Source organism: Phoca vitulina, unplaced genomic scaffold, assembly GCF_004348235.1.
Source record: "Phoca vitulina isolate PV1807 unplaced genomic scaffold, GSC_HSeal_1.0 scaffold2, whole genome shotgun sequence".
In the NCBI taxonomy this organism is placed as follows: Eukaryota; Metazoa; Chordata; class Mammalia; order Carnivora; family Phocidae; genus Phoca; species Phoca vitulina.
In genome coordinates this window covers 94,251,373-94,277,186 of record NW_022589705.1, presented here as the reverse complement: position 1 = coordinate 94,277,186, position 25,814 = coordinate 94,251,373, and the positions used below count along the sequence as shown (strand labels likewise).

The following is a 25,814-nucleotide window of genomic DNA, read 5'->3' as shown; positions in this document are numbered from 1 at the left end:
CGCGCGCGCACACGCTCACGCACACAGCACACGCTCAGGCGCACACAGCACACGCGCGCACACACAGCAGCCGCTCTTGCTTGGAGCCGCCTTCCCTCCTGGCCCCCACCCAGGGGCACTCCTGGTCAACGCCCCTCAGAGGGACGTAGCCCCCAGGGTCAAGTGCGAGGGCCCCCAGCAGCTGCAGCCCCTGCCTCTGCTCCCACGCCTCTCCACGGAGACAGAGTGACAAGCTGCTCTGGGACACCCGCCGAAAGGAATGACCCAGGTCCGTTGCTTGTTACCTCGCAGGAGACTGGGCTCTGAGCCTCAGTTTCCCGATCTACAGGCACAGTGCCTCCTTCACCGGAGGGCTGCGCAAATCAAGTGACATAATGCCTGCTAACGCTGAGTGTACCTGGTGCTGCTCACACAGACTGTCAACGCCCGGTAAACGGAAGAGCTTCCAGATCATCGTGATCAGCACACCTCCCACGTCTAGCTACCACGTCAGCTTCTGGGGCCCCCGGGGCTAAGCGACCCTCAGCTGCCCTCTGCGCCCCCACAGACGGCGAAGCCCAAAGCTGGCAGGTGGTGCCGCTGGCCTGGCTTCCTGCCAGTCAGACACGCCCAGACAGCGGCATGCAGCCCCCAAAGCAGACACTCATCCCCAAACTGGGGCAGCTCCGCCCTCCCCATCCTGGGACCTCTGGGCCCCACCCGCTAACCCAGCGGTCAGTCACGTTTTATAATCATTTTATAACTACGGTTTACAACTGTTTTGTAACTCTGCTCTGCTCTCTTTGCTCTAATTACTCTGGTGTTTTTCCTCTCTCCAGCCCTGGGGGGGGTCCGCTTCCCCCTCCCCGCTTTCCAGCCCCCATCTTTCCCACTAAGTTCACGGCCCTCCCCTGCTCTGGCGGTCCACATCCCACCCGCCGGACCACCCCACCACTTCACGCCCATCCCCTCCTCCTTCTCCCCTCTCATCCTCTCCCTCCACACCAGAGCCTCTTCCTATGACCCCTCCCCCACTCAGGTCATCGTGCCCCCCCCACCCCCATCCCATCCATCCACACCACCCAACCAGACCAGGCCAGCATCCCCGAACTCAGCTAAAATTTCAGCCAAAGAGGGTTCCCTGGAGCAGTCTCTCAGCAGACAAGGGCTGGTGTGGAAGGGGGTGGCCCCAATGGGAGCTTCAGGAAGCAGAACAGGCGTGACCAGAGTGAACTGGGCACAAGGAGCCACACCTGTGTCCCTCCTGCAGGAGAGCGAATGGCTGTGGATCTCTGCACTCCCTCTCTCTGGGGCCAGGCAGTCAGTAGGGGGGTGCAAGGGGGGGCGGGCAGGCTGGACTGAATAGGGCTTCTGTCACATTTGGAATAATGCCCGTGCCAGGGAGGGCATGAGTGCCCAGCCACTCCTGCAGAGCCGTGAGCCAGTCCCGGGCTGATCTGATCCATGGTAGCTGGGTGGCCCCACTCTGCCCCCCAGTAATCTCCTCAGGACCTTTGTAGAGGGGGCAGTGCAGGTGGGGATTAGTGCATATGCCGGGAAACCTCCACCCTAGTGATGGTGCTCAGGGCGCTCACACCGGCGACAGCCATTTGGAATTCATCTCTTGCCTAGGATGGCTCACCCTTGTTTGGGGCAGATTATTATGAATTCAGTGCTTTACACTCTGTGGTCACGGAAGCCAGGTTTGGGGCCAGAAAGACCTGAGCTGAGACCCAGCAATGCCTCTTGTTCACTGGGTGACCCCAGGCAAATTGCTTAACCTCTCTGAGCATCAGCTTTCTCATCTGTATAATGGCGATTATCAGAGAACTTACCTCTAGGATTGTGCAAATTAAATCAGCTCGTGCTTGCAGAGCCAGACACGGGGCGGGCAGCCAAATGGTCTCATAGAAGTCGCAGTAGCTGCTGTGACCAATATTATTTCTCAACTCCGTTTGTGACTAAGGCGTCAGGATAGCAGATGAGACGTTGTTCCAGGTGCCCCTAAGCAACTGGGGGGAGGGGGGTGCGAGTCGGTCAGAAGCCTCAGAGCCCTAAGCCAAGACTGAATGCTGGGACTTGCCACTAGGCCTGATGTAGGCTCTCCCCTTCCTTGCAGTCTGGAGCCCACCCTCTCCCACACCCCAGAGATAGAAAGGGAGAACGGGTTTGTTTCAACTCATTCTCAAAGGAGCACCTTGCAAAGCTCTGCTGGGCCCCATTTGCTTTTGTCGGTGTTGCCGCCCTGCAAGGCTATTTTCAGTGGTATGGAAGGATAATGGTAACTCTGGCTGGTTTCTAGGGCTCCTGAGAGAAGATAACACCGAACTTCAGCTTGGAAGAACTCCGCTTCTCCCACTTCCAAGAGAGGCATTTCCTTCTCTCCTTCCCTCTTTCCTTCCTCTCCTTCTTCTCCAAGAAGTCCCAGGTAGTAAGTGGGCCGGGGGATATAAATCATGATACAGGTTAGAGTAAGAACCAGTTGACGTGAGTGGTAGAACAGTCCTACTTTCGTTTTCTTTTCCTGCCCAAATCTTGCCTGGCAGAATTAAATAGGGAAAAAGCCACTCCCACCCACCCCCACACATACCCCAATCTGTATTTTTAACATCTTGAGAGGTAATTTACTTACAGTAAGCTTCACCCACTTAAAGTGTACAATTCTCTGAGTCTTGATGGATGTGGACACCTGTAAAATCACCACCTCACTCAAGAGACAAACACAAAATCTGTTTTACTGGTTTCCTATGAGTGGCCCATTTGTGTTATTCATGGCATTTTTATTGGCAGGTGCCAGGAACTCAAGTCACACTACCTAGGCAGAGAAGGGGAAATTCTGATGTGTACAAATGGAATGTCTATGAATATACCAGCTTCAGGTATGGCTGGATTCAGGAGTTCAGATGATGCCAGGAGCGTCCTTTCTCTCTCTCTCGAACAAATTCTCGCCCTAGAAGTGGCAAGTTGGCTGCTGGCCGTCTCAGACTAACATCCTATCTATTTAGCAATGTCAAGGGTTAGGACCAACCTCCTCTGACAACCCTTGAGAACTCTGATAAGGCATCTCATGGTCATGTGCCCATCCCTGAATGGGGTAAAATCAGCAGCAGTGATGGGCTTTGTGAGGGCTGGTTGTTCAGGGAAGTGATGTCTGTAGCTTGAAATTGGTTATAGTGAGAGTATTTACACCATGGAAATCGGCAGATGCTACAGACCGGGGCTTTTCAGCCCACCCTCCAGAGCCATCCGTTAAACATACCACTGAGTGAGCCCCGCCTAAACCAATGAAACGGATTCTCCTAAGGACAGAGATACTCTAGTACCAAAAGAGGGGAAGTAGAAGCCGGTCAGACAAATAAGAGAGATCTCAGAAAGGAATGTTCCAGATTTCCTCCCACCCCGAAACCCCCAAGGAGACACTGACCAGGCCAAGGTTGAACCCACCGCAGAGACAGTCTAGCCAACGCGCAGTCTTCCAGGAGAGGGGCGCCGGGCTCCGCTCCTCTCCCCTCCTCCCAGTCACATTCTATGGAAAATTAAGGAACTTCCTGAGCCCGCCGCTTTCTGCAAAGCCATTCCAGCAACGTAGGCCCACGATTTTCAGCTTGTTCAGCTATTTTAAAACAACCCTTTCAAATCAGCCCAGAAATGGGGGCTGTGGCTTGATTTGAGGTTAAACAAATAAGTGCCATTTATCCACCAACACTCTAGGAATGAAAAATTTCTTAAGGCAAATTCCCAAGCTATGTGCTCCAGAAAACTGCTGCCCCAGATTGCTGGGTCCCAGTCCAGTGTTCTCCATTTTCAAAGATATTTGCATTGCGTTTGGCTATGCTCTGCACAGAGCGCTCGGACTGACCGTGGAGTCGGCGGCCGGGCACGCCGCCTCTTGGCCATGGCAGCATCCTCCCCAGCGCCCACAGGACCCTGGGAGCTCCTGGGCTATTTCTTGGCCTGCTGGGGAATGGCTCCTCTCCATCCTAGGGGCCTGGGCCAGACTGCTGGCTGGCTGGGGCGGATGGCTTTTTCCCACATGTTTTGAGGGTAGACGAGAATGAGAAAAAGCAAAACAAATAAACAAACAAACAAACAAAAAAACCCACCTTCTCAAACAAATAAAGCTGCACTCCACCAGACAGGAAAGTTGAGCCTCTCAGAATGTAGGTACAAGAGCAACTCAGCGGAGAAGTCTTCCTCCCTTTTCTCTCAAGGGACATGGGTCTTTGTGCCTAAGCTGAAAATCTGGACTAAGGGTTTTCAGATCCACTCTTGGGAGTATCCTGTGGCAGAAACAAGAATGCTCACCAAAGATGCCATGTGCTTTCCTGCATGTCCCAGCTGGGCCAAATGACTGGTTCAGGCCAGGGAATCTGAGCACACAGGTTGGGTGTGAGTGACAGGCCAGGGCAGTATAAAGCCCACGGCCCATTCTATAGTCTCTCTTTCCCAGCCAGCGGGACTCTGGAAGCTGTGTGTTCCAGGTGGTGCGGCTCCAAGATGGTGGTCCGTGCACCTGGGTCCCTGAGTGAGTCTGTGGAGCAGACCCACCTGCTGGCCTGCTGGGACATACAGGGTGAGCAAAACATAAACTTCTGTTGTGTTTAGGCGCTGAGACCCAGGGGTCGATGGTGCGTGCAGCATTACCCGGCACACCCTGGCTGCTTCACGCTCCTGGCACACTCGGTACACTTTACCATGCGGTTCACTGGGAGAGAGCAGCATGCGACAGGTAGAAGGAAGACTCCCCCTCCTCCGGCCAGCAGCCTTCACCCAAAGGAGTGATCAGGGTATATTCAGGGGCCCCTACCTCCCCAAAGACGTAGGGAACTTCCTTGCACTTGGGCCCGGGTCTGTGCCTGCCCTTGAATGTCTCTGCAGCACTTGGCTGGACACCTGCATAAAAACACGCCTCTCTCACACCCTGAGGCATGTGACAGAGCACGAAGTACTTTCACTGGTGATCCCCCGTGAGGCAAGTGACAGAGGCTTGTTTCCGATTTTAAAGCTGAGGACGTTGACGCTCAGAAGGATTTAATGCTGAGGCCGAGGTTGCGCAGCTAATTAAAGAACTTGAACCTAGGTTTCGTGTCTCTTGCCACGATGCCAGTATTTCTCACACTGTAGCTGCCAGACTCCAAGATGGGGCCCAGGAACCTGCATTCTCAAAGCTCCTCAGGCCATAATTACACTGTTTGAGGACCCTGGCACCACACCTTGCTCCCTCTCCCATCAGATGAAGCCAGCACCAGAGTGGGGGCTTTGAGGGTGCAGCAAGGGGCCAGCTCGCCACCTACAACAACAGCAAAAGGTCTCCCCTGCTGGACTGCTCTTTGTGAAATTCTCCCAAAGGGCCATTTCTTTGGGTTAAAATACAAATTGCCCTAGAAAACACTTGAGACTTGCTCATGAATTAACTCACATTATCCTCGGCTAGAACAACTGCTTGTACGTCTGCCTTTGGCTCAGGTCATGATCCCAGGGTCCTGGGATCGAGCCCCGCGTCGGGCTCCCTGCTCGGCAGGAAGCCTGCTTCTCCCTCTCCCACTCCCCCTGCTTGTGTTCCCTCTCTCGCTGTGTCTCTCTCTGTCAAATAAATGAATAAAACCTAAAAAAAAAAAAAAGAACAATTGCTTGTAAAAAGTGACGCTGCAAGATAAGTTTCTACAGGGAAACATTAGTCAGGAGTCAAGACCTTGCCCTGAGAGCTGAAATCCAGCTGGAGACTGCAGGGGGTGAGGTCCTGGAGGCAGGAAGAGGCTGAGCATCCTGGGGGCGGGGGGGGAGAGGTGCGGGGGGGCCGGGTGCTCCGAGGAGAAGAACAAGGCACAGCTGGGGGAGGCGGTTAAAACCTCACACATGAGAAAGAACTGGAGTAAAGTCTCAGCCTTACTCCTTATGACCTGTGTGAACTTGCAAAACTTACTTCATCTCCCTGAGCCTCAGTGTTCTCATCTGTGAAATGGAACTAGGCACGGACCCTAGATGTTGTAAGAATCAAATGCATTTGGGCATACCACAGCTGACCTTTAGTGATCCCCTTACCCCAGGCCAGTGGCTCTTCTGAGTGCTTGACACACATTCACCCGTTTCATCATCACAGCTACCCGATGACGTGATTATTATTTTACCCATTTTATAAATGAGGAAACAGCGGCACAGAGAGGTAAAGTAACTTGCCCACGGCTGCAGAGCAAGCTCCTAAGTGTCAGAGCCAACATTTGAACCCAGTCGGTCAGACTTCAGAGGCAATGACCCTAATGCTACACTTAGCTGGGAATGCCTCATCTCACAGGCAGGGCTAGGGCTGGAGGGGGCCCCAGTGCAAAGCTGGGGCTCAGGACAGGGCTCCGGTTGCGCGGGTCCAAAGGCAGGATGCACAGTGGCCGTAACTATTAATATCACTACCGAGCTAAAGGGTGAAGGAGCACTCTACCTATTCTCCCCTGCAGCCCCCAGGTACTAACCCTCCTCCACACCCAGAGGAAGACACTGGCTGCTGCCTCCCGGAGCCTCGAGACCCCAGGGTGGCCCCAGCCCCTGTGCTAGCGTCCCCCCCCCCCACAATGGGCGCTGGCACCCATACCAGCAATCTTGCCCCACTGCCCCACCAGGCGGTTGTGCTGGGATCGATGCTTTGGTTGGTGGTCTCGGCTGCTTTTTTGGCGCACCCTTAAATAAACTGCAGCGTTTCAAAGAGAAAAGGGAACCGGCCTTTACTGAGCAGTTACTATGGGCAAGACTGCTTATCAAGCAAAGCCACGTGTCTCGTTGGGCCTCACAACTTTGTGAAATAGATATTGCCGTCTCCATTTCACAGATGAGGAAACCCGGGCCCAGAGAGGTTGAATTACTTGCAGCAGATCAGCACTGTGAAGCGTCAGACCCTGTCTGTTTGAATCCAAAGCCACTTACAAGAAGTGAGGGCCAGCAGGAGCTTTTAGATCCAACCCCCATAGATGAAGTTCCCTGTTTCTCATTCATTCCTTCTGGCGTTCAGTGTTTCTGGGTGGATGCTCTATGCCAGGCCCCAGATCGGTGACTGCAGCAACCTGGCCTCAGCTTCCTTCTGTTCAGCAGGGAGGCAACTCTCTATGAAGAGTGAATTCAGAGACGTTGCCGTCATCCCTAGGTTCTCTAAGGGCCGACCCTCAGCCTAGGGGCTGCTTCTCAGGCAGAGGGGGATTCAGCCTCCTCCTGGGAGAATCCAAGCTCTGGGTGTTTCAGGAAATGTCTGACCTGCCAGGTTTCCGTGTGACTGATCAGTTAGCGCTGAGGAAGGGGGGCCGGGAGGGGAGGCTTCCCGTCAGCCCAGCTTTTGTCTCTCACATGAGCCCGAGACAGACAAACCACAACCACAGACTCGACCAGCTGTGGAAGCATCGAACAGGAAACCCAGAACATCTGGTGCTCCACTTCCTCTGAAGGCTGTGCAAGTCTGGGTGTGTGTGTGTGTCCGCTTGTGTGCAAGTCTGTTTTCTTTCCCACTGTTGTTTAGTGGGATGTGGATGCAGACAGGGTTGGAAACCACAGGCTTTGTGGTGACAAGGGAGCCAGACACTCGCTCCCCAACCCTGTTGGTGCCTCGTCCCTCCCCAGACAGTGACCCAGGATCTGACCTAATCTCCCAGGCCACCCTCCAACACACTGCACATGTTTAGCTTCAAGTCACTATGCGCTTGAAGAAAGGGTTTGTTTTTTTTTTTTAGGTGGTTTTAGAGGAGCTTTCTTGGGGATGAGGTGGGAGGGCTCTGCTTAAATATAACTTGGCCTCAGCATACAGACCCACAGAAAGCAGAGTCTGCGTGAAAGCTGTTTTTAAAACAATTTGAGGAGAATCTGTGGATGACCTCTAAGGCTGTGTGCTGGTCAGGAGGTTGTTTTCCACTAGTGGTGGGGTCCTCCATGTACGCCTGAGATAGACAGGGGCTGAGAAGAGAAGAAACACGAGAATGTACAAAGAAAAGGCCTCCCAAACTGTAGCATGAGGTTTAACTCTCATCAGTCACCTGTAGGAGGTAGGCGTTATTATGCCCATTTTTAGAAATCATGAAATCAAGGTGCAGAGGGGATCTAACTCACCCAAGATCACTCAGCAGAACCTGAGTTCAAAATCAAATCTGACTCCTAGCCACATGCTAGATCCTAAATCACACTTCATTCTCTCAATGAACAGTAATAATCTAAACTGTGCCTAGCACACAGCTGATGGTCAACAAACGTTTCTTGAATTAATCAGTGAAATGAGCTCTCACCGCTGGCACGGATGTCATCATCACTGTACCCCAAGGGTCAGTACAGTGCGGGCCAGGAGTCGGGGAACAGAGACACTTCATTCACCTGGAGGGCATCTACTTAGCCAGGTCGACTGTCCCAAGTCCTTGTAAGTTCAAATCCTGACTCCGAGAACTTCTGAGGCCCTCCGTCAGAGTCTGGTTACTCTTACTTTACAACCTGAGCCACAAACCGCATGCTGATCTTACAAGCGCCGGTTTAGAGAGGAGGTGGCCTGCTAAGGACGCTTGCTGGCAACAGCAATTTGGGAATTCAACGAGCATTTTCAGACGGGCAGGTGGCATTATGGATTCAACGAGGAATGCCCCAGGAGAGGAGGAGAAGTGATCCAAACAGTCTGACTCTCGGATATCTGCCCTTAACAGCTCCGAGAGAGCCAGATGGCACGGCAGCACCTCCGCCGATGTCCCGGGTAAGACGAAAGGCGCGGCTGCAAGCCAACCTCCACCACGTTCGCTCACAACTTGGCGTTTAAGAGCCACACATGCGCCAACCTGACACGACACGTGCGCCATCTCCGACGCCCTGCTCGCCTTCATACCTGTGGGTCTGCCGGGCCCTCCGCGGAGCCAGTGTGACGTCATGCAAGCGCCGCGGGTATGTGACGTCATCCGAGCGCGCCTCCTGCCGTGCCGAAGCCGTGAGCGCGGACTAGCAACGGCGTTGCTGTGGAGACGGGGCGCCGGGCCCCGCCTCCGAGACGGGACTGGAGGAGAGCTGGTCAGCTGACTTTGGGGAGGTTTCGAACGCGCGCGCGGAGGCCCGGTGGCGCGCTCGCGGCGCGGGTTCCCTTGGCAACCCGGACGCCCTAGCGCCTTGCGGACGGGCGATTCCCGGGAACCCTCAAAGCTGGAGTCCGAGCCCAAAATGTAATTTGAGGAACTTTTTCACGAAAGATAGTAAATACCGGATGTGCCTCTGGCCCAAGTAAAGTAGAAATTCAAACTGCCCTAGACTGGATCCCGTGGAGGGCTGGAGGCCCCAGTGAGGCTACAATTTATCACTTAAGCAGCGTCGGGCGGGAAGCAGAGTCTGGCCCAGGAGATTTAGTGCCAAAAGTGACCTAACCCCTTTGAGTCTCAATTTCTTCTCCATAAGAAAATCTCCAGATCTTTCCCATAAGCATATAAATATATTATTTCTTCCTAAGAAAACCTTTCCGTGATTCTACTTCTCCCTCTAGCTTCCCGCTCATCTCTCTCTCCCTTTTTGTAAATATCACAGCTCCTTGGAAGAGTGTCTGTATCCGGGTCCCTAGTTGGCTTCCCACTGTACCCTCTCCCGGCCCAGTTTCTTCCCCGTGGCCCCCTGATCTGCTCTATCAGCAACATATGAAACAGTTACCACCCTCTCCTCCACAAAACAGTCTTCACTGAGCTTGTGGGGCAGCGCACTCTTGGTTTTCTCTTCTTTGATTGCTTTTTAAGATTTATTTAAGAGAGAGAGAGAGAACAGCCAGGGGGAGGGGGAGGGGCAGGGGGAGAGAGAGACTCTTGGGCAGACTCCCCGCTGAGCGGGGCCTGAGGAGGGGGGCGGCGGGGGCTCCATCCCAGGACCCTGAGATCGTGACCTGAGCCAAAATCAAGAGTTGGATGCTCAACCGACTGAGCCACCCAGGCGCCACACACTCTTGGTTTTCTTGCTGTATCCCTGGCTGCTCTTTCTCCATCACATTTGCTGGTTCCTCTTCATTCCCCTGAACTCTAAATGTAGCAATGCCCCCTGGGACTAGCTCCTTGGACTTCTCTCTCTCTCTCTTTTCACTTAATATTTTAAGTGATCTCATTTAGTTCCATGACTTTAAAGGCCATCTGTTTTTGCTGATGAGAGCCTGGACCTCTCCCCAACCCTCCATACTTGGATGTACAACTACCTGTTTGGCATCAAAACTTGAATGCCTAGTAGGCAAGCTCAAACTCATCATGGTCAGAACGAAATTCCTGACCTTCCCCCACCAGAAGGTGCTCTACCTGTGTTCATTGTAATGACACCTCCATCCTTCCAGCTTCTCAGGCTCCAAACCTTGAGTTCTCCTTCACCCCACATTCAGTCTGTCCTACTGGTAAATCCTATCGGCTTTTTCTTCAAAACTTATTCAGAATTTTACCTCCACTGACACCATCTTGGACCAAGTCCCCATCATCTCTCACATGGATTATTGTATTGGCCTCCTCCCTGGCCTCCCAGATTCTACCTTCAGCCCTTTCCTCCTTAGTCTATGTTCACATGACAACCTGAGTAATTCTGTTAAAAGTCATATCATGTGGCTCCTGTGTGAAAACTTTCCAAAGACTCCATTCTCACTGAATAAAAGGCAAAGTTTTACCATGGCCAGAAATGTCCTATACCACCAGCCTCCTAGAACCTGGCTGAGCCCGTCTCTTAACTGTGACTCCCTTACTCACTTTACTCCAGCCACATGGGTCGTTTGCCAGGCTGTTTCTGGGACACAACTTGCTTTTACCTCTGCAAAGAACTTGTCCTCAGATATCCCCAGGGCACCCTCCCTCAGCCCCTTCAAGTCTTGGCTCTAACATTCCTTAGTGAAAAAGGCCTTCCTTAACTTCCTGATTTGGGGGGGGGGCGCAGATGGAGGGGGGTAGAGAGAGAATCTTAAGCAGGCTCCATGGCCAGCATGGAGCCCAACACAAGACTCGATCTCAGGACCCTGAGATCATGACCTGAGCCAGAATCAAGAGTCAGACACTTAACTGACTGCGCCACCCAGGCTCCCCTCTAACCTCCTGATTTTAAACACTAGTCTGACTCCCCAGTCCCTCACTCCCACTGGGCTCTATTGCATTTATCACCTTCTAATGTACCACATAATTTGTTGATCTTATTCGATGTCCTGCTCCACATGAAGGCAGCAATTTTGTCTCTTTTGTCATTGCTGTATTCCCAGTTCCCAGAAGGAAACTGGCATGTGAGAGGTGCTCAGGAAGTATCTGTTGAGTGAATAGATGCATTTCAAAATTGGACAGTTAGTGGCTGAGGAGAAAAGGCAATGGTGAACACTCACAAACCCTACCTCAGCCAAGTGATTAAGATTCAAAAAAAAAGGCGGGGGCAACAAAAACAAAACAAAAAAAGTGTCATTAGTGGTTAAGAGCCAGAGCTGTAGGGGCTTGGGTTCCAGTCCTGTTCTGCCACTTAGCTGCTTGGTGAACTTCAGGAAATTTAACCTTTCTGAGCGTCGATTTCCTCATGTGTAATGGTCGTGGAAACAATACTTCAGCCTTTCACCCAACGATATAGAACAGCCCCTTGTATGAGCAGCAAGCGCTGTGCTAGTTGCTGAAGACACCCTGGACAACATGAATGCACATGTTTCTTCACCCCCCTGGAGTCTACATCCTGAGGAAGGGGTACAGACAATAGCCATATAGTCATCCAAATACATGATTATTCACAAACTGTGACAAGTGTGATGGAGGAAAAGCCATATGGTGCTGAAGGAGGGGAGGGGTGGAGGAAAGCGCCCCTGAGGGGAATGACTTCTCAGTTGTATTAGTCAGCTCAGGCTGCCGTAACAAAATGCCACGGGTTAGGGTGCTGAAACAACAGAAGTTTGTTTTCTCACAGTCCCGGAAGGTAGAAGTCCAAGATCAACGTGTCGCAAGCTTGGTTTCTTCTGGGGTCTCTATCCTTGGCTTGCAGATGGCTGCCTTCTTGCTGGGTCCTCACATGGCCTTTTCTCTGTGCACCTGTTCCCCTGGTGTCTCTCTAGGGGTCCTAATCCCTTCTTATAAGGACACCAGTCAGGTTGGATTAGGGTCCACCCTAACGGCCTTATTTGAACACAATTCCCTCATTAAAGGCCCTATCTCCAAATATAGTCACATTCTGAAGTGCTGGGGGTTAACACGTGAATTGAGGGGTGGGGAAGCACAATCCATCTCCTAGCATTTTTAAGACCCAAAGGATGCACAGGAAGGAGATCTGGGACAAGGGAAACCTTCCAGGCAGAGGGAAGAATATGTGTAGAAATTCTGTGCCTGGGAGGACTGTGACAGATTGGAAGAAATGACAGGCCCGCGTGGCTTGAGCTCAGAGGGAGGGGTCTTGGTAGGAGACACACGGGGGGTTGAGGGAGCAGAGTGTACAGGGCCTTGGAGACCACCGAGGTCTGTTGTTGGTGATGATGTGATAAGTTGTCTTATGGAAGGATTACTCTGACCCCAAATGTGTTGGAGGAAGGCTACTCCCAGCTGCAGAGTTGTGTGACTACCTGACAGAGTGCCTGGTGAGCTGTTTGCAGTTAGGGCTCAGTAAAGAGTTAGTAAGAGGGGCATCTGGGTGGCTCAGATGGTTGAGCATCTGCTTTCAGCTCAGGTCATGATCCCAGGGTCCTGGGGTCGAGCCCCACATCCAGCTCCCTGCTCGGTGGGGAGTCAGCTTCTCCCTCTCCTTCTGCAGCTCCCCCTGATTGTGCTCTCCCTCTGTCAAATAAATAAATAAAATCTTTTAAAAAAAAAGAGTTAACAATGGGTATTTTTAATAATGCCCGCCGGATATAGTTGATGGAAAGATTGAATGAAAAAGAGCGCAGGAAGGGACTTCATGAACTGAGGGATAAGCAAACATAAGAGCCCACAAAGGATATGCATCCAAAAGTACTGAATCTCCATATTTGGGGGTGCTGCATATAAGTTAGTTTAGTATAATTGAGGCAGATGTGGTTTATGATTAAAATCGAAAGTTTTTTTTTTAATGTTTATTTTTAAATAATCTCTACACCCAACATGGGGCTTGAACTCACAACCCCGAGATCAAGAGTTGCATGCTCTACCGACTGAGCCAGACAGGTGCCCCCAAAATTGAAAGTTTTAGATGAATTAACACAAAGGAGAAAAGGTGTACATGGACGTACCCCATACATCTGTCTACTGGAAGCCAAAATACAGTGGAAATGATTTGGTGAGAAGGAGCTTACATCTATTATTTCTTTTCTTCAGGTTCAGCCAAAAACTTCCCTTAGGTATACCTCTGGGGGCCCAATACATAGCAGGTACTCCTAAAAGATTTGGGGCAAAGGGGATGGTCAGGCTCTCAGTAACAGTGGCATTAGATGGCAAGAGGGTTTCTCGCTTTATTCCTAGAATTCAGTGTCAGGAAGCAGAATCTGGTGTGACCTCCCAGCCACCGTGAACTTGAGTAGGGACTCCACCCTCGGATGATTTAATGCAGCAAAGACTCATTGCCTCTTTGTGTTGAAAGGAACCAGGATGAGCATTTCGTCCCAGTGGCTAAAGAGCAATGACTATCCTCTTTGACACCCTGGACAAAGTGTCATAACATGGGGGTGATAATTTGCCGGTGGTGGGGACCGTACAAGGCAGTCAGCTCATCCCAATTTTGAACAGGATGAGTTGTTAGAATCTGCTGTGTACTCCTGGTCTGGCCATCAGGAGCTACACAGACCCTGATCCTTCCTCTTTATAGCATCACGGATTTGGTAATACCTGTGTGGTACCCTTCTGAGGCTCCAGACTCCTCTTCCCAAACTGAACACACCCCTCCAAAAGTGTTCTTTGCTTAACAGTGCTTTTATAAATATTCGTGTACGTAAATCTTTACGTACCTGTCTTTGGATACATTTCTATAAATGAAGCTGTTAGGACAAATGGTACATTCTATAGCGCTTGCTGTATATTTCCAGATCACTTTCCAGCAGGGGTGCTTTGGCTACCCGCCCATAAGTGGTTTACAAGAGAGTCTATTTCCCCACATCCTAGCCACCAAATGCAGGGAATTTTCATTCTTTTAATCACTGCCAATCTGATAAAGGAAAACGATTATCTCATGGTTGCTTCAATTTGCATTTCTTTGATTATGGGTGAGGTTGGACATGTTTTCCAACCACATCCTATACTTTTGCAATCGAGTTTTGGAGCTAACTGCAGGACCTTACATGTATTCCAGTTACATTTTATCTTGTTGGATTCCACCAATCATTCTTTCCTGTTGAGATAATTTGGATCCTGATTCTATAATTCCAACGTGTTGGCCTTCCCTCCCAGTCTTGTGTTATTTGCACAGTTGATAAGCAGTTATCTTTGGCTTTATCCAAGTTGTTGATAGAATGTTAAAGAGTTTAGGGGCCAAGGACAGAACTGTTTGGCAAGCCACTAGAGATCGCCGTGGAAGGACACCATCCCATCTGCTGTTAGGATCCACCTCACCGTGCCCAGGTGCATAGGCGGTGGATGGAGCCTTCACCTGGAACACAAGGCTGGGCACAGATTCCAGCCTTGCCACTAATGAGCGGTGTGGTCTTCAGCAAGTGGCGTCATCTTAAACGGAGATGTGCCACATGATTAGCTAATGGCTCTTCAAAGCTCTAGCAGCCTTTTCATCACTATTTTGTCCGTAAGAATTTCTTGAGAAATTGTCAAACTATTGTCACAAGTCATTGCCCTATGGCAAAGTGCTCACCCGATTCATTATCCTAGTGAAAGACATTCCTCCGATAGTCAATATGGACACTTACAGTCACCCATTCTAAATGCTGGACAACCATTCATTTGATTATCTGCTCCGGAATTTTGCCCATGATCAAAACTAAGTTCACTGGCCTTCAGTTTATCCAATTAACATACACATAGATATTTTTTTTATATTTTATATATGTATATATTTTTTTAATTTTTTCTTTTTTTACATTTAGGACATTTGCCTCAATTCCCCATGATTCCTCCAAGTACCCTGAAACATCAGAAGTGCTCAAAGCCCCCTGCCAGGGCTTGTCAGATCTCTCGTCCTGGTCCAGTTTTCTTCCGTACAGAGAAGGAGCAACTCCCTGGGATCGCCTCCTGCCTTCCCAGCGCGGACAGAGGGCCCAGGGTATTGGGGGGAGGCTTAGCCAAAGCTGGGACAGCATTACAAGGAAACAGTTTGAATGGCTTAGTTTGAGGGCACAACGGGGGTCTTCATGAGACTGAAAAATGCCAACTGCTCTCATCACTAGCTGAAGAAACAGCTCCATGGGCCTGGGAGAGGGACCTCTGGTTATGCAGCTTGGGGCTTCATGCAGAAACGAAGCACCAGCAGAATCATCTTCAAATGAAATGATGACCCCTTTCTTTGAGTTACTTCACTATCAAAAATCAGACGACTGTTCTAAGGAAGAAATGCTAACCATTAAGCCCATGGAACCAATTTAAGTGACAAAGCAAATCAGTCAGACCTCCGGCCACCTGGCTTCTTGACCCCCCGGGCCTGGAAGGCAATTGCTGATTTACACCTTGTAAATGTATCACTACACCACGTACAACGAGGGCCACCGCGGGTTGTGTGTGCGCGCTCGTTCAGACTCGCAGTGATAGCGACAAGGACACTGACCCTCTCTAGGAACCAGGCGCTGTTCTGGGTGCTGTGCATGAACGAACCCTTGCATCCTCACAGCGCCCCTGGAGGGGAGGTGCTGTTTCCACTCCAGCTTTCACAGACTGGTGAGATGGAGACGCAGAAGAGAGCGGCAGGGACCTGCCCAAGGTCACCCATCATGCGGGGGGGCCGAGCTGCGGCTGGAACTCAGGCAGCCGGGCTCCCCGCGCCAGACTGCTGCTGCCTCTCTAAGAAAGTGAGGAAAAGAAAGGAACAGCTGCCGGGTATCCTTTCTCCCCTAGATGATGAAACTGCTTTACGAACGGCGGTCTCCACTCCGATGGGATCACAAACCCACACTTTCATCTCCTGAATGGGCTGCGTGGAAAGACAGGAGGAGTGGGGTGGAAAGGGAAGCCGAGGGCACGAAAAACCTGTAGCCTGGGTGCTCAGCTCCGAGGGATGGCGCGTGAGCCCACAGCGAGCCATGCGACCCCAAGGCAAGAGGCAGCGCACTGGGACCCCAGAACCAAACTGTAATCACGCGCGTTTCGGGAGGCAGGCCCTGCCTCTGCGGATCGGGAGGGATTCCGAGATCCGTTGCAGTAACCACTGGAGCACCACCGAGCCGCAGGCTCAGCCAGTCGACCGGCTCCCAGGATTGTCTTCCAGTTGCTAGACTACGCCGCTTTCCAGTACATTATTTGGAATACAAAAAAAAACCCTAAAATGTAAGGAAAGGATTTTCACACAAATAATTTCAACCGCAACAAGGCAACGAGGCCCCTGATGAAATTGGCAAGAAAAGGTAATGAACTCATTCCGATTGACATATTTAGAGGTCCTCTTGCCAAATCCAATTGGCAGCTTCATAATTATGGAAACATCCATGTTATTTCCACTCAACCAGGGTTAGGCCTGCTGGTATCTGATTCAATGTTTACTTCATGAATGAGGTCAGTCCCCAGCACAGCTGGGGTTTTAGCAAAAGAATCAGAGCTGCTGGTCAGCAGACAGCATTCTCACTAGCATCTGCCCGGAGCTGTGGGGGCTCGCGGGGCCACCTCACAGCTCACCCAGGTTAGCCGCTCTCTCGGGCGCGTCTGGGGCCTGGCTCTTCTCCCTGCTCTGCGAACGCCTCCCGCGGAAGCCGTCGGAGCCCCGGCGACAGCCTGGGCATGATGAGATCACGTCAAGTGTCCCACAGCCCAGCCGTTCGCTCCAACCTGCCCCCTTTGCGTATTGCGACATCTCACCCCTTGTGAGTTTCAGAACTGCCAGGAAACAGGGTAGGGGTTTTGGTTGGTTTTTTGTTTTTAAGTATTTATTCCAGGATGGCTCCATTTGTGGGGTGTGAGAGTGACTCAGAGTGCCTTACAAGTCACCTCCAAAGGTAACTGTCTCATAGGCCCGCATGGCCTCTGGGTCAACTCCCCACACTGGTTAAAAACAAAAACAAAAGCTCCCAAGGTCTCAAAAGCCTCATTTTAAGAACATACGTTGATGGAGCGATGTCCTCTAAGTTCACAGAAGTTCCTGGGAACACGGCTGAGGGCAGAAAGCAAGGGGACGCTCCACAGCAGGGACAGTGCTCGGCTCCAGAAGACTCTGGAAGCAGCCAGGGGCTCCAATGCGCTGGCCTGTTGGCATGAGTCCGGCGCTGTTGCCCGGAGCGGCGATGGGGCGTGTGGTTGGAGTCCAACGCGCCTCTTTCTCAGCCTGGCAGCGATTTCTTTATCTCAGCGGATAAGGTCCTAGGAAACTTAGAGATAGTGATTTGGTTTGGGTCCCAAAATAACTGTGGGCACCACGTGCTGGAACAGTTTTGCCTAACAAAATCGGGGCAGGGGTTGGGGTGGGCGGGGGGGGGGTGCGGGACCTGGAGCCCGTGATGGTTTAGGAGCTGGAGACCAAGGCGGATCCGATAAAAATGCTTCCTCTTTCTCCACGTTGACAAAGCAGAGGCGGTGCCACGCCGCACATTCGCACCTCCCGAGGGGCCAACAGCTGCTGATACAGATGCGAGGACACCCGGAGGAGGTGCCGTCCCAGACGTAAAGGGGTGAGCTGTCTCTTCCTCTGACCTCAGCCGAGGTCGTTTTAGGATGACGACTCAATGCTCTCTTATCTCAAGGGTCAGTCCAACTGCCACAGATTTCAAAACATCTCTCCCCACATGAGGGTCAGCATCCCGGTAGGGCTCGATGAGCCTGCTCCCGTGCAATTCAGGTTACTGCTCTCGTAGGCTTTCCTCCAGAGCACAACCTGTCTCAGACCCAGGATGCTCCCGTTGCTTACCCAAACCCCGCCATGCTTGCCGTCAACTCTGTAGCCTGTCTTATCCATCATTGTCGCGGTTGCCATCTTAGCATCTGAATGACTTTTCCCTTGAATATGCTTCTGGCAGCTTTTGAAGATGGGACCCTAAACAAAGTTCACTCCTTCACTCTCTCTGGCTCATTGTCTCTGCACTCTGCCTACTCAGCTGCAGCCACACTGACTGGATGCACCAGGCACACATCCACCTCAGGACCTTGGCACATGCTGTTCTCTCCACCAGGAGCACTCCCTCTGGGTCATCAACACGGCTCCCTCCTTCCCTTCCTTGGGGTCTTTACCCACGCGCCCACTCATCAGTGAGATCTTCCCGACCACTGTCTTCCAAGGCCCCTCCACACGTGATTTCCCTCGAGCTGGTACCCCCATCTCAGCACCCGCTACGTGTCTTGTTCCTTAACTGCCTCACGCATGGGAATGCCAGCTTCACGAGGGCAGGGATTCCTGACTCTTTTTGGCCTCTGTCACAGCCCAGTACCTACAACAGTGCTCAGCATATCCACTCCACAGGACTGCACGGAGTGTCCGCCGCACACCAGTGATGGGGGAGTTCTCAGCGCCTCAGGCTGCAGGAAACTGCGTGTCTCCTGAGTCCTGGGCGACCCTGGAGGAGTTGGGCCACGGCTCGCCTCCCTCCCTCCTCCTCACCCCTCTCTGACTCCATATATTCTGCTTTCCCGACAGACACGGGAAAGTGGGGTCCTTCTGGAGGAAGACGGAGCCTTCTATGATTTAGGAACACAGGTGTTTGCTGAGCCAAAGGCCAGCCGGTCCTGCCTGTCTCTGAGCTCCTGGGAGGAAATGCATCTGAAATGCGGTCACGCTCCCTGGTCGCGAGCAGGGCTGTGCAACGGGCCGAGCTGTGGGCGAGGCAGCCCATGCAGGCAGGCGGCCCTTACGCAGGCTTTCCAGAGAGAGCTGGAAAGCAGATGCCTGAGCCACAGGAAAAGGATGACCGCCTGCAGCCAAGAGCCTGACTGGAAAGTCCGCGTAAAGGACACCTGGAGGAAGCGGGGGCCTCCATCACCTCCTCCGCCCGCCTGGAACCCTTCTTCCTCGCTCAGCCACCCGACCAGAGGCGCCTTCCCGGAGGCTCACCGGACCTTTGCCATCTGAAAGCTCACCGCTTTCTCCCAGCAGATCAGAACGTCTTTTCTCTCATCTTGTTTGCAAAGTCTTTTTGTGAGGTTGGGAGGGACCCAAAAGTCGCCTCTTTATTCCTGTCTGAGGGGAGAGTATTTCCAGGTCGGGGGTGTGGTCCGCGTACACGAATACCGGATTAGGCCTCCTAACCCCATCTCCGAAGCGGGTGCCAGCCACAGTTCCAGAATGAACCAGAAGCAGAGAGAAAGAAAGAAAAAAAAAAACAAAACTGAATCAAGAGGTTTATTATTTTCCCCCAGTATTTTGAAACCAAGATTTCCACATTTTTAAGGGTTTGATGTCATAAAATTCCCATGTATGACTGCATTTTAAAAAACAGAGTCATTGTGTGTGTGTGTGTGTGTGTGTGTGTTGGAATGTAAGAGGTTTAGCATAGAACTCAGAAAATAAACTCCTCAACTCAGAATTTGAGAAGAACAGACACAAGGGGCCACCGAGCTGTGGCTTCTGCTACAATGAATTCGTGTGATGTTAAGACGGCCCCAGAACCGTCTGGAACTTAAATGTTAGTCTTCTGAAAAGAACCCCGGGACCTCCAAGTGCCGGCTGTTGTTAGTCCAAGTGCAATGTAAGCAGGTTTCTATTTAAAACTTTCACACCTGGTCCTTGAATACTTCTTGTTTTCCAAAGGCTTCCCTCTTTACCTCGGATTCTTTTCCACCTTCCCTTTCCCATGTTAGTCTGGTTTCACCCCAACCTGCTGGCACGAAGAGAAAGATATTTATAACACTTGTGAATAAAAGGAGCTGGGAAGTAGTGGTCTTGAACCTTCGCTGCCGAAACTGGACTCAGGTGGAGACCAGACAGTCCTCCAGCAGGGCTGGGGAGGGAGGGGTGGTGAGGGGCCCCGGAGATGAGGAGGAAAGACTGTGTCCCTGTCTTTATGCTAAAGAGAAGGCAAGGCAGTTGCTCAATTCCTTATACCTTCGCGGACTCCTCTAGTAAGGCCCTTGGATGCCCCCCACCTGGGTCCCCGGGTGCCTGATCTAAATAAACTCCGGATCTGTCACCGTTGGCTGGGGGTGGGTGGGGGGCGAGCCCACGGCTTTTCTCATTGTCTAGATCCAAAGTCCTCCTTGTCTTAATTATGGAGTGAGAAGCAGTGAGGCCCAGATACTCCAGGACGAGGGTTTAAGACTGTGGATTTTGTTCCTCTGTTTATTTCCCCGATTGTGTAAAACTTCTCCCTTCTGATCTTCAGAGAGCCCTCCACCTCCTCCTCCCTCCTCCTCTTCCTCTCTTCTTCTCCTGGGCACCACCCATGGGGGGGGGGGGCAGGAGCGGCTCGGAGGGGACAGTGGCCGGGACAGAAGTGGGCTGGAGCAGGCCTGCCCCAGCGGTGAACAAGGCAGCTCTGTGTACAGAGGCTTTTTTCAAGGCAGTTTCAGAGATCCAGGGATGTTGGACAGCAAGGAACAGAGAAATTCCAGAGATTTTTCACGTGCAAGCGGATATTTCCTTTGAGAGTTTCTAGACTAAATAATACTCCTTGTGTCTAAGGGACGGTGTATACTGCTGACCTGGCAATGTTCTCTGTGCGTGGGGTGAGCACAGGGAGCCCCACGGCGGCCTGGAGTCGGGGGAGCAGAGAGAGGAAGGTGAAGTGGCCTAAATAAAGGTCTTTCCTGGGCGAATAGTGAGGCTCTTCTCCCTCCGCCGGACGCGACATCCATTTCAAATATGGAGGAAGAATTTGTTGGAGGACCTTGGGAATGAAATGGGCCGGGCTTCTAAGAATAAATATACCCAGGCCTCTCTATTAACCATTTTCATATATATATATGCCCCTAACCCCTGGCAGCCACCGATCCTTTTACTACCGCTGTTATTTTGCCTTTTCCAGAATGTCACATAATTGAAATCACATAGTGTGCAGCCTTTTAAAATTGGCTTCCTTCACTTAGTAACGTGCATTGAGGTTTCCTCCATGTCTTTGTGGGGCTTGATAGCTCGTTCGTTTTGAGTGCTAAACAATCTCCCATTGTCTGGATGTAGCAATTTTCATGTGTATTTAATGCCAGGTTTTTAATGGGGGTGATATGATTTATTAATAACTAGCATTATAATAAAATCTGTGATAAGACGGAAAGCAAGATTTAGCTTGACTAGAACAACCTCTATATCAGCCCTATTAATATGAAGGCTGTTACTACCTTTCTGGTTGTAATAAGTAAACTGAGACACAGAGAGAAGCTGACTTACACATGGCAGATGGGTCAGTAGGGGGAGAGCCATAAAAAGACAGAAGCATCTAGAATCCCAGTCAGATCAAAGCATACTGTGCGGCATAATTATGTGTATAATGTTTTAAGTTTATATATGTGAGGAGGGGGCAGACACGTATTCCCAGTTCCTCATGTTGTCATACGGAGGGAATTCATATGGGGACACTCCTTGCTTCTCTCCCTGGTCCTTACCACTCCCTCTTCCCACCCATTCCTCTCCCAAAGGAAGCGGAGCTAATTTCCCAATTGGGCTGATGGGGAGGAACTGTACATGCTCAGAGTATCCCCCTCTCTCCTCTTCTGGGATCCCCCAGCTGCAGAGAACATGCTGGTCAGCTGGGCAGCTCTCAACCAGACAGGAGGAATCAGCACGTCTGCTTCGGGATTGCAATGTTAGCAAGCCCACTTGCCCACAGACCTAATAACCTCCCCATCTCCATGTCCTCCGACCCCTGCACATGATGGGTTATCCCAATTTAAGTAGGGAGGACACCCCCTCCCGAACCTAATAACGTCATCATGGATACATTTTAAAAGGCTCTCATCACATTATCAGCCCGATTCTTTCTGGTGCCAAAGTGTCTCTGCCATCATTGAGTCTGGTAACTTTGGAGCTATTTTAGGCCTGAAAGACAAGATTTAGTGAACTGAAGTAGTAACTTAATGTTAAAAGCTGAACCAGCCTGAGAGTGTAGCCAGCCTACTTTCAGGGAATCATATGATCCCCCAGAGAAATCTAACTACAAAACTAATTTTAGACCACAAATTTAACTACCTGCAGCCTATACAACAATCCTATCTAGAAAGGTCTACAAAGAACCAATTCCAAACTAAAATTTCCATGAGAGGGATGCCTGGGTGGCTCAGTCAGTTAAGCGTCTGCCTTCCGCTCAGGTCATGATCCCAGGATTCTGGGATCAAGTCCCGCATCGGGCTCCCTGCTCCACGGGGAATCTGCTTCTCCCTCTCCCTCTGCCTCTCCCCCCGCTGGTGCTCGTTCTTCCTCCCTCTCTCTCTAATAAATAAATAAAATCTTTTTAAAAAATTTCTATGAGAGAAAAATATTAAGGCTACAACCAATTTTTTGTCAGTTGTTCCAAAAAACCTCCCTCTTCTCTCTTAATGGTTCAATACACATTTTCACGCCTTGAAGTCTGTCCCACTACATCCAGGTTACTTTGCAACACCGGAATTTTCTTGAGCTGAGGTTGAAACACCACCACAACTTCCTACTACTGACGGTGAGAGCAAAAAGCGTAACGTCTATGTATCTGATTCCACAGGGACCATACAAGAACCAGGATGAGCCCCTTGAGGACAGAATCTAATTTGCCCACATCCAGGGTCTAATGTACATGGTGTATTCATAAGAGCTCATTAATATTCGATAATGAGGAAGAAGGGGAGCAGGAAGATGGGGAAGGTTCTCCCAAGGAGAGTCACCATTTTAGTTGAGGTGAGCTGCTCAAGAGACAGATGCTGTCACCATGACGACCACATCGACGTTCCCAGCCCCCTCCTCCCTTGCTGGTCTCCGCTGAGGCCGGGAGAGCCAATGGTGCCTGGCACAGTCCTACCAAACGATGCATTTGGGGTGTCTTCTGGAGGCCCTCTGGAAAGGCTTTGCTTTTCTTCTGTAAAAGACAGTAAGACCAGCAATGCCCTTTACCCTTCTTCCTTCCTTGACTGTGGGTCTGATTCCAGGAGGCGAACCCCCAACCACCTTTCTAAAGCCTCTAGTACCCTAGCGCACAAAGGCTCTCCAGCCTCTAACCTTCTCTCCCCCGGGAGTAACGATGGCGATCCAAGGGCGCTGGAAATGCTTGGAGTATCATTTATCCAAAGAAGAGGGGCTGCACCCATCACAGCCGGGCCTACTACCCTCAGCTAATCCAAAGGAAACAGGATGTTAAAAATGAAGCTATTTCAATTCTAGCGCAGAGAACCAGTCCAATACCCCCGTGTTCCGAAGGGAGGTGCTAGACCCGCTCAGCGGGACCTGCAAAGAGCTGTCGGAGAACCTGTGACCACCCACACATGGGAGGTGGCAAGAAATCAGAGAGATGATGTCTTCAGAGGATTTGTTGGGTGTTGGGCACTTCCCCTCCCCATCCCCGGTGCCCCACGAATGAGGGGAGGGAGCATGGTGAGAAGGTCCTCGAGGGGGCCACTCAGAGCTGACACGCATGCCCAGTAGTTCACAGGACCAGACAGCTGGTGTCCGCTGCAAGCCTGAGGAACCTGATGAGGACAGCACTAAAGCCAGAACAAGGATGGGTGGCTGCATGATTAGTGCAGAGCCCCTCGCCCCTGGTTTTCCCACAGACCAGATGCCATGAAAAAGAGCTGGCCTCAAGGGCTGCCAGGCGAAAGGACTGAGCAAAGACCCTAAGGCACTAGCTAGGATGTCCTCGTCCCCTCAGAGAACCATGGGGGAGCAATCCCACGGGGAGTCACCGAGGAACCCCAAGGCCCCTCACAGGAGAAAAGTCAGCTTCAAATATTTGCCATGGCCAAAGGAAGCAGTGGCCAATTTCAGGGGCGCCCCCCACCCCACTTCACCCTGGAGGGGCTGAGGCAGCCCAGTGAGTGGAAGGAAAGAAGGTGGACAGAAAATGTGGGGAAATCAAGTGTGAGGGTTAATTCTATCTGTCAACTCGACTGCACCATGGGGTGTCCAAATATTTGGTCAAACAGTATTTCTGGGTGTGTCTGTGAGGATGTTTCTGGACGAGATTAGCATTTGAGTCTGTGGACAGAGAGGAGCAGAAAGACTGCCCCAGTGTGAGTGGGCCTCAGCCGATCCACTGAAAGCTTGAGTGATAAAGAATTCTCTCTCTGTCTTACTATCCTCCAGCTGGGACATTGGTCTCTGCCTTTGGACTTGACTCAGAGCAGAACTTACACCCTCAGCCCTCCTGAGTCTCATGCTTGCTGACTGCAAAACTTGGGCTTCTCAGCCTCCGTGATCCTTGGAGGCCAATTCGTGATAGTAAATATATGTAATGGTCCTGTTTCTTTCTTTTTTTTTTTTTAAAGATTTTATTTATTTATTTGAGAGAGAAAGCACAAGAGCGGGGAGTGGGAGAGGGAGAAGCAGACTCCCCACTGAGCGGGGAGCCCGATGCGGAACTCGATCCCGGGACTCCAGGATCATGACCTGAGCTGAAGGCAGTCGTTTAACCAACTGAGCCACCCAGGCACCCCTGTAATGGTCCTGTTTCTCTGGAGAACTCAGACTCCTACAGGGAGGATGCTTCGAGAAGGGCCCCTCCCCCATATCCTATCACAGCTTCTGGTCGGGAGCAGCTGAGGTGGGTGGGAAAAAATTTAACTTCAGTGAATCTCTGGGGCACCGAGACCCTGTTGACTCAAAGTGACCAGGAAACATTTCGTTATCCAGCAGCCACTGAGGGTCACTGGGCTGCCAGACATTTCACAAGGGGGTTTGAAGAGAAACCGGCCCCCCAGGGAGTATGGAACAGGCTGGGGAGCGAAGAAGGGGCTTTCACTCCTGTGCACCCACAAATATTGTCTGCACCGCACCCCGGTTTTACAAACACAGCACGTGATGTCTGCTGCTGGTGTTTTTAGATGGAACCCGACTGTTTCCCACATTCCTTCTCCCAAACACTAACCCCCCTTTTATCCTCCTTGGAAATCTGCAGGTTCTAGAGCACAATACTATGCGGAATTTAGCCCTCTGGTTTATCAAACAGAAAAAGTAGCTTCAAGGAGCAGAGAACTACATGACTCCTTATAAAGGTGCATAAAAAGCAACCCTTTCGAAGCCGTATCATCTCCCATCCTGCATCTCCAGAGCCCTGCTGGAATGCGGAGGGCTGGCTCAAACTGCGTTTCAAGCTGCCCCTCAGCTGGTGAGAGAGGAGCTGGGGCTTTGCATCAGACAGTGTGTTGAAAACAATGAGACCAGGAGTAGCTGACGTTTATCTGTCTCTGCCGAATTCCCAGGAATACTGCTGGGGGTTTCCAAGCCCAAGTGGGAGGCATTGTCAGCCTGTGCCTGGAGGCGCAAGAGGGGGAGATGGGGCAATCTCTGCTTCTTCGCTCCCACTGCCCTCATCTTGCTTGGTGTTCACTCGTTCCAAGTTCTCTTGGTCCCCTCGCCAGAGCAGCTGAGATGCAGCCAGGATATTTATAGAGCTGGTACAGGCCTGGGCAGCTAGTGGGAGCAGATGTTTTCTGATATGGGCAAAGGGAGCTATTTATACTGGGAGTTGAATGAAAATTAGTCAGAGGGGAGGCTGTACCCATAGTTGAGGTTCCTGTCCTCCCAACACTGGAGAAAGTTCTGCAGATCCTTAGGTGAAAATATTTCTCACCCTCGCTGCTTAGACAGCTCACTGAGTGCCAGGCGCTGGGTGGGCACCGAGATGAATAAGACAAGGCTCTTCCCGCTGGTACAGTTCAGGAGGAGAGACGTCACGGAAGCAGCTCGTGATAATCTGGTCCATCCCTGCCAGCTGG

At 51.4% G+C, this 25,814-nt stretch overlaps 2 long non-coding RNA genes across 2 annotated transcripts in view; both read right to left on the bottom strand.

Annotated features, from left to right (window-relative positions):
• The window catches only part of LOC116625510, a 4,345-nt gene extending 1,773 nt beyond the window's left edge, over positions 1-2,572 (bottom strand). Inside the window, exons 1-2 of the long non-coding RNA XR_004298088.1 lie at positions 2,177-2,572; positions 1,815-1,991 (exon numbers count right to left, since the gene is read on the bottom strand). This is a non-coding gene — a long non-coding RNA (uncharacterized LOC116625510). The remainder of the gene's footprint in view (positions 1-1,814; positions 1,992-2,176) is intronic.
• An 835-nt stretch (positions 2,573-3,407) lies between these two features.
• Positions 3,408-8,892, bottom strand: LOC116625516. The gene is made up of 3 exons (XR_004298091.1): positions 8,232-8,892; positions 4,083-4,259; positions 3,408-3,505 (listed from the first exon to the last, which is right to left on the bottom strand). It is a non-coding gene; the product is annotated as an uncharacterized LOC116625516 (long non-coding RNA).
• Between the last annotated feature and the right edge of the window lie 16,922 nt (positions 8,893-25,814).